We start from the raw sequence: 9,405 nt of genomic DNA on the forward strand, positions 1-9,405 counted from the left end.
TAAAAGCTGCCTTTTTTAAAATGTCAAATCTTGTTCATTTAAAAGTGGTGATCAGCAGCTAACATGCCACAGCCAGACTAAAGAGAGTAGAAGCTGCAGGCTACTACGCTACCATCTTCTACAGAAGTTGCAAGTAATGATTCTAGGTAAGTTTTTCAGTTACTGTAAAAAATTTTTAATATAAAAATATTCAGAACTATACTGCTGTATACTTCAGAAGGGTTTGAATTTCTCTTCTCAAATAACAGCAAACAAACAAAAAATTACTGTTATGCTTAACTCTCAGGACTGCCTTAAGTTACAGCAAGTATAAACACACAAAATGTAAAAATCTGCACACTCAGAACATTATCTTCAATATGATGTTTCATGTGGTAGTGGAAGAAAAAAAGTGTCTTTATATAGAATCACAGAATCGTCTAGGTTGGAAGAGACCTCCAAGATCACCCAGTCCAACCTCTGACCTAACACTAACAAGTCCATATAAGATTTTAGAATCTGAGGACACTGAGCCAAATGCAAAACTGAGCCCACAGAGACATAGAAGATTTTGCATTTGATCCTCCATTAAGGCCTTGTTATATGAATTGCTGCAACACAAGCACAGCTCTTTACAGCAATGCATTAAATAATAATTTCTTTTGAGTATCATCTGTCTTTTTTGCCAATTGGTTATACAGAAAGCTGAACTGTGGATTCATGCCAAATAAAATATGACCTAGTGAGACATCAGAAAAAGAAGATAAAAACAAAACCAAACAAAGCATGTGTAAGTTAAATCTAACCATGCCTTGCTATAATTCTGGAATAGCCTTCAGTGTATGCATTCCAAGGCTCCTATCTGAAACTCTGAGGGAGTAAGTGGGTCTGATGTTGCTAAGCAAAAGAAATCATGTTGAATACCCTATCCCTAAAAACTTCCTGCATTATTTCTACTTAAATATTAAAGTTGGAATAAATCCAAAAAGAACAATAAAAAGTGATAGATCTATTGAAGGTCACGAAATGGCCAAGACTTTTGGACACTTATAGAGCTGTTGTAGCTCAAATGAGAAAGAGACATGCTTAAGATCATCTCTAAGACTAATAGGATGATTAAAAAAGAAAAAAAGTGGCTTCAATTCTAGGGAAAATTTGCTATCAATGAGTTTTACTGTGAGGAACAGCCTCACAGTGCACATGTTACAGAGATCACAGTACTTTGCACTCTTTGCACTATATATAAAATGTGTGAGATCTACAGTCTCATTCATATAGGGATATCTCACATACATATACCAGTTCTACAATGGAAGGACATTGGGTCAGATCAAATGACCTAAAGGAATTACATAAATTTCAAAGTTGACACCATTAATTAGCACAAGAAAGGAAAATAAAATGGATGTATCATATAGCTGTTATTCTTCACAAGGGTCCAGTTTAATATAAACTAGCAGTAAGTTCATGGTAGTGTTACAAAAAAAAAAAAAAAAAAAAAATCTGTGGATATGTCTTAGGGATTGTTTGCCAAGCAAACTATTAACTGAAGCCCAGATCATATCCCTTAGATCCGTGTTCAAAGAGGAACCTGTGTTCACATACTTTTCTCCTTCTGTGCATTAGGAGCTCCACTGATCAGTTTTTGTTACTTACGGCCTATAGCACTCTTCCATGATCTGGGTATACTTGCATGAGCTAAGTAGAGACCGGCATAAGCGAGAGAAAGATAGCTGCAAGAGACTGTGACAGTAGGGAGTCATATTGTATCAGTGACAATACTGAAATTTAGATTCAAATATTAATATTTGGTACCTGCTATCTCTTCTCTATTGTGATTTATGGCAGAAATCTACCAATGGCAATGAGATCTGAGAAAAAGTGAAGTATCACATACTGGACTACAGGAATGGGGTTTAATGAGAATGATCCTTGATGCGTCTTTTTAATCTGTGAGACAATATGCTGATTTGTTAGTGCAATCTCTTTCTACCACTGACTTCTCATTGATATGCAATAATCTCCTTTTGTTAGAATGCAACAACAACAGATTAGGTTAAACTGCGTCTCTCACTGTTGGTTTTGAAACTTTGCGGCCTCTCTCAAACCATCCATGCACATGCCAATGTTTAAAAATATCCTCAGTCTTTCCTAGGACAGGAATTACTTCTAGATGAAGACTTTTCCCCTAAATTATGTTTATGCAACTTGTTAATACATTTTACATGAAGTATCAGAAAGGATCTTAGGAAAGAGGAGGGCACCTACCATAGTATCTATTTCCCATAGAAGCCATCAGGGCAAGTTTATTAGCACATTGTGGTTGCAAATAATGAATTCAATTTAATATTTGGGGTTACCTGGGGTTTAAATTGGTACTGATCTTAGTCTAATGTTTCTTATTTCAAAAATTGAAACACATTACTATATGACTTTGCCAGCATGCAAAATGTTAATCTTGATAGATTACACTAAGCTTTATAGAGAGCACTTTTTGCTCCACTTATATTTCAGGATCTTAACTCCTCAGCATAAGGATGCTTTAGCTCTTTATCCTGAGAACACCGCACATTTATTTTAATTGGATAACTGAGCTTTTTTGCTTACTGAGCTGTCTGCCTGACATTTGCAAAGCGCAGGTTTTTTTCCCGAACATAACCTAGCTGTTCATTTTTATAATGCCTGTCATCCTGAATGTGGAATCTCATCCTTAATTAGTTGTCATATTTGTTTAGATGTTATACATCATCTATTGGTCTGAACTGTTTGGTTTAGCGTCCTTTCATAATGTCCACTAAATGATTATTTTTGCATTCACTTATGTTTTATTTAACAGTTTTCCAATTTATTGAATTCCTGACTCACAGGTCTTTCACTAAACAATGGAATCATTAAATTGGTTAGGCATGCAGGTTCTCAGTGCAATACATGGGCAAATCAAAGCTAGCAGAGAGCAAACTAAACCAATCCATAAGCAGTAGTGAGAAGCAGACTGGAGTGTTCTACAGTACCATACACACAGTGAGCTCAGTTTCAGCTCAGGTTTTCAGCTCTAAATCTCGTTTGGAATCAGAACCCTACCACAAGTCAACCTATCTCATGTGAAACAGAAAGAACACTTCATTGTCATATGACCCCTGTTAAGCAAGCAATGGGGTCATATAAGCATGTTTTCACTCTGTCTGAAGTGGAAGGGGAATGGAATCCAGGGCAGAGCCCAAACCAACAGATTACTGAAAAAGTGTTTCTCAGTGACTAACTCTTTAAGTAAAATGGAAGATCTTCAACAGAGCTGAAAACAACTTTATCCAACATACATATGGCAGCTACATATGGAAAAAACATCTCAGTTACTGTATAAAGTTGAGCCAAGACAAGAGTTTAGAACCACCTCCCACATATATTTGTGAGTGCCTTAAACACAGTTTCAGTGAAATTGGTGATTACCTCTACCTCCCTTTCCACCCAAACTCTCTTTCTTAATACCTGTATCCAAGTCGGGTACTGCAAACCACGTAAGATGAGATCGCTAACCTTGAGTAACCTGATAGGACATAAAGCAGGAATTTGAAAAGCTTGACAATATCTACTACTGAGAGAGAAACAACAGCTGAAGAGGGAAGAGCTCCTGGCCCTGAATGTTGCCTGGAATAGTGAAACATCTTCTCTTTGAAAATGGATAACCCACTTTTGATTGCTTTTCACTGTAACAACAGTACTGTTGTTGCATAACAGGTGTTATATCCTAGACAACTAAAGCTAGTGGTGAATTGTTCAGGCAATCACATCACTGTTTCAATTACACTGACATTGCATCAGAGTCATCCTTTGTGTGGATATAGGCAACATACCCACATGCTTAAAGACAAACCAGCATGAAATAAAAATTTACTTTTCCAAATATGAATGTAAGGACTAGCTCTTGGATCTAGAAGGAGTTTTAGCATTTTTCTTCCCCATGTTAAACTTAATCTCACTCATTAAGAGAAAAGGCTTGATTTCAAGCTGATGATACACCAACAAATACTACCTAGGCTTTTCCTGATCCTAGTCTGTTCCTTGTGCTTTTTATGAAGTGCTGCAAGACAATTCTTGGTATGCAGAGCACTAGGTTAGTGCTGGAGAATCATAAAAGCTACCAGAAAACAAATTCCCCTTCATATCAAACCCAAACATCTCCATTGCTGTATGAATAAAGTTAGGTATTGTAAGGACTCAAATTCCTGTCCGGAAAGACTCAGGATAAAGCTCATGTTATAGTGAGAGATGAAGCTTATGGCCTTTAACAACAACTGAAGAGTTGCAATAAGCTTTTATAATAGTGGTAACAAGACTGGTTTTGATGACAGGGAGGCTGAGGGAGCTGTGGTTGCTCAGCCTGGAGAAGAAGAGGCTCAGGGGTGACCTTATCGCTCTCTACAGGTACCTTAAAGGAGGCTGTAGAGAGGTGGGGGTTGGTCTATTCTCCCACGTGCCTGGTGACAGGACGAGGGGGAATGGGCTAAAGTTGCACCAGGGGAGGTTTAGGTTGGATATTAGGAAGACCTTCTTTACTGAAAGGGTTGTTAGGCATTGGAATGGGCTGCCCAGGGAAGTGGTTGAGTCACCATCGCTGGAGGTCTTTAAAAGATGTTTAGATGTAGAGCTTAGTGATATGGTTTAGTGGAGGACTTGTTAATGTTAGGTCATAGGTTGGACTAGGTGATCTTGGAGGTCTCTTCCAACCTAGACAATTCTGTGATACTTTCATAAATTCTTCAAAGACATCCCCAAATCATTGTCTTCCTTCTGATTTCACCTCCCACTCAAATCTTGCCTTCAAACTGAAAAAAGGTTGTTTTTTTCTGTTTTTGTTTGTTTGTTTTTTTTTTTCCCCACTCCCTTCTGCCTATCAAAATGCTACTTCAGTTCTGCTTTGGAAGAAATCCTTTGCACAGCCTTTTATTCCTCATGCGTCTGTACTGTAAAACTGTAAATAAATAAATAAAAATGTGGAAATAGGAACATGCCAAAGTGGCAACAAATCACTTGAGATAAGAAACCATAACATAACACAACAGTAGTTCAAACTGTAGACAAATAATATTTCCAAGGAGTTAGAAAACTATATTTTAGTTCACAAACCAAAGCCAAATATAAAGCTAATAAACAATGTGCACGCACTTAAAGACAATCAAGGACAGAGTAGTGCAGGACATGGTAGAGAGGGGTGATTCTGAGGTTTCCTAAAAATATTAAATTTGATCTTTGCTGTATGATATGCTACAGTGAAAGTTGTGTTAGAATTTTAACTAATTGAGAAAAATATCCTAAAGAGTTTACTGCATTTTCCTTTTCTTGTTGTTGTTTTGTTTTGGTTATACATGATGCTTTGCTTATTCTTTAGCCAACTGCTCAATAAATATATATTTTTATTAATTTACCACATGTTGGCTATTTGGTTAAGAAAGGAAGTGCTACTGCATCAAATCATGAATAATGATACTGTACAACAAGTAGATGAATCCAATCACATGAATTGTATGGTGTTTCAGGTACTTTCTGTATGTGTGTCCCACTGATATTTATCTATCCACATGCTTCACACCCTTCTTCAGTACAAATCTTACTCAGTATTACTGCCTTTGTCATTTTGTCCAACCACCAAAGGAAACATTGTCAATATAGCCTTTGTGTATGGTGTGTAGGAGAGTATACTCAAACATGTAGTGCTCGTATTTTGTATAAAGCTATAAAGTAAGCAGAAGATAGCATCTCCCCACCATTGCTGGCACACATCAGGGTTTCTTTTCTTTACTTTCCCTGAAGGATCAAAACACTTTCCAGAGAAGAACTTGCTAGTAAATTGCAAAGCATTCAATATTTAATGCCTTATCTTTATGTCTTCTCTGCCCCTGTTAATTTATAATGCAACAGGAACCCAAGTAGAAGAGATACAATTCTGTTGGCATGCATGTGACATGATTAATGGCACATTAAATACATCAGTCTCATCATATGTAGCTGTCATTCCTATGGCTTGAACTATAAACCTGGGAGAGACAAGGAGCCTTCCAGAAACGCAGAAATACCATTGTTGGTTTAAGATCAGCAGAATTATCTTTCCTTCCTTTCCTGTACTCGGAAGTGAACAGAAATAGAAGCTGTCTATGAAAAAGACAGCTAAAGAGAAGGTTAGCTACCATTCATCACCAGAGAGAAGTGGTGCAGGGCCCTGGGAAAAGCAGCAGTCACATACTTACCAGTCACCAGCCCTCCCTAGTGTCGGTGCTCCCTGAGCAGCACTCGCCTGAGCAGCTACAGCCACGTTTCATCTTAGAGGTCAGATGCAGGTCAGTGGTATTTTTATGATCCTCTTAGATGAAATGGCCTGTTTAAATGAAGTCAGTTTATAAGACATTTTTATTTCCCTACAAACAAACAACAAAAAAACAATCCTTCTTCACATATCATGCACTGTTGCCTGAAAAAAAACACATTTAATACTGGATAAAACTTCCCTTTCTGGGGAGCAAACATGCAACCCAGTCCCTGTGCTGAATCTCATCACTCTGCCTCTGACTGCAAAGAAGCAGCAGCGGAGCTCAAGCCAGCTGATGAGGTTATTGCCCCCAAGCCCCAACACACACACACACACACACAAATAGCCATGTGTACACATACACATGCACATGGACCCGGGCACACTCACTCACAGCCGCCTCTCGCTCCCTGCCCCAGCCTGGCTGTGCCCAGCTGTTGGTCCCTGAGCAGGAGGCCAGGCACACGGGGCAGGCACAAACCTCATCAGGCTCCTCTGCTCTGCCAAGCTCCCACCAGCACTTTCAGGCAGTAAAAAAAGGCTGTGAACCTTGTCAATAGTGCATCTGGTTACAAGTACACTGTGAACAGTATCGATGGTGCCACTGCGGGTAGCTCTTCAATCAAAACAGTAAAAAGGAAAAGCAAAATGACTTTGAACACCAACATATTTTTACCTTTTCAGACTAAGCTTTTATTTTGATATTACAAACCATTTTTTTTTTTGTTATTCACAAATCACGGCTGTGATATAAACACTAATTTCTAAAGACAGATATACACATTTTCTGGGTTTGTAGGTTTCTGTATTCTTTTTTATCTGTTTAGAAGTCACTATATTCCACATATGGTAGTAATATTTTTTTTTTCATAAGTCATATTCTCAGTAGTTATTTATATAAGTGAAAACATTCCCAATATATATTGTAAAAAATTTTTCAAATGCTTTTCTTACATAACTATTTCAGACATACATTTGAAAATGACTACTAGGAGTACTGTAGGACCTTTATAAACAAAATAGTTGCTAATATGGGCTGCACCCTCAAATTTTCAAGATTATTTTAATAGTCTAAAACACCATACAATCATTTGAAGAGTGGGAGTTGTAAAGCCATTTCATGAAAATTAAAATTGCAAATAAATTCTGTTATTCTCCACATTAGACATTTTGTGTGTGCAATTCCAGAAACAATGCATCATCAACACTTGAATTGGAAACCTAACACTTCGTAAACATTTTAAGGTGCTTTATCTTGCTGTTTAAATGAAATATACTTTTTTTTTTTTTTTTTAAATTGGAGGTTTGTCTCATATATCTTAGATAAGAAATGTGGGGATTGAACTCTTAATAAATTTCAGTTCATTCCCTCAGTAGTATAAATATATGTTATTACCCCATTTTTCATTGATTAATATAGTCTCTTTCTCTCTGTTTCAATTTTAAAGATAATTTATTTTTTCATTCTTAGATATAAATGCTACAGAAACTTTGTTTTCAAATCTTGTGAAACTTTATTGATGGTTATTGTTCAACTGATCATATTGCATGCACATACGATGACAAAGAGAAAGCCTGATCACAAACACTTTTTTTAAAGCAGAGTTGTTATAGCAAGTTGGCAGGTTCACAGCGGTGAGTTGATAATTTACTAAAGTGCTTGCCAGTAGGCATGCACATTACACATGAGGATATAACTATCTGCAGCAAAACTGTTGCAAGACAGTTTTCTGCTTTATTTATTTAAATACAAAAACAAGAAGACCCGTGACAAACACCCCAACTTAGGTTAACTTGTAAACAGGACAACATGGAAAGAGTCCAAACATATGCACAGACAAACTGCAATTTTTCAACTATGCTTGAAACTGCCACCCTGGCATTTGCTCAGCTGCACGTGCCAGAGACCCAGACAAGCAGCCTTCTCTGTTCAGTGCACGGTCAGAAGAAGGTCCCTCTTTTGTCCCAGTTGAAAAGTTGTCTTGGGCCCAATAGTTAGCAAAATGGCCTTGGTTTGAAAATTAAATAGGGGCAAGTTGTCATGCCTTGAAAAATTGCAGATTGCTTACACGACACAGTCATGTTTCAAAAAGTACCAAGCTGATGAAAATACCATGATTATCTCTACTCAATGATTGCAATACTTGTAAAATGCTTATATAAATCTGAATATGATTATCATATAATTCCATAAAAATGATACGTCTGTCTCTAACAGTTGGTCTACTAGGCTAAATCTAAAGCATCATAGGCTGTGTATTTCTAGAACTTAACAACTCCACTGCACAGATGTAAGTTTTATACATTTTTTTTTACTGGTACAAAGAATTTAAGTTTTTATTACTTTCTTTTTTTTTTTTTGGAAAAAAAAGAAAAAAATAGAAACAGTGCTTTTATCACTTTTTTATTATTGATTTTTTTTTTTCCCTCCCATAATATAAAAGTCAGCAATGATATCAATAATTTATTTTACTGGAAGAAATATAAAAAGAATGCTTGTTAATGATCTAACTAGCAGTTTTTGCCTAAATAACTAGTTATGGTTAAATAGCTGAATACTGCCTGTGGAATGCTTTAAAAGGGTGCCTTTAGACAGCTTTTAATCTGATTTTATGTACAAGTGTCAAGAGAAGCACCCCTAATAAGAACATAACCTTTGGCTTTGAACAAACAGTGAATAATTTAAGACAGCTGATACATGATAGTTGGTGCAGTGGGGCCCCTTTTTGCTTCATTAATTAATATTTTAGCTAAACCCCATTCCCATGTCCCCAGTTTCCCCCCTCCCTCTCTCTCATAAACTAAAATAAATGTAGATGCGGAAAAAAATGACTACTGTAGTCACTTACACTCTTACAAAACATGATAACCCCAATAGCTTAATATTCAGCATATATAATTCATTTACATGATATAGCACTCTTGATTGTGGCCCTAAAACAGTTTTTATTCATATCTAGCATCTTTCTAGATCAACCACAAAAACTTCTACAGCCAGCAATCAAACTACGTAACCTTCAGAAATTAAAGACCCACAATATTAAAATACACAGAACAAAATATCTGAGGTATAAGATAAAAAATGTAATTTTTCCTCTTTTTAGAGTTGCTAAAATGATGCACTA

General features: G+C 36.6%; 1 protein-coding gene across 25 annotated transcripts in view; it reads right to left on the reverse strand.

Annotated features, from left to right (window-relative positions):
- Positions 1 to 7,770: 7,770 nt before the first annotated feature.
- Positions 7,771 to 9,405, reverse strand: part of RBFOX1 (RNA binding fox-1 homolog 1) — an 875,363-nt gene continuing 873,728 nt past the window's right edge. For all 25 annotated transcript variants that reach the window (XM_083800073.1, XM_083800079.1, XM_083800059.1 and 22 more), the window contains one exon: positions 7,771 to 9,405. This exon is cut by the window's right edge. The gene's annotated coding sequence lies outside the window, so the exon portion shown is untranslated.

The sequence above is a fragment of the Anser anser genome, assembly GCF_964211835.1.
Source record: "Anser anser genome assembly, chromosome: 15".
Lineage (NCBI taxonomy): Eukaryota > Metazoa > Chordata > Aves > Anseriformes > Anatidae > Anser > Anser anser.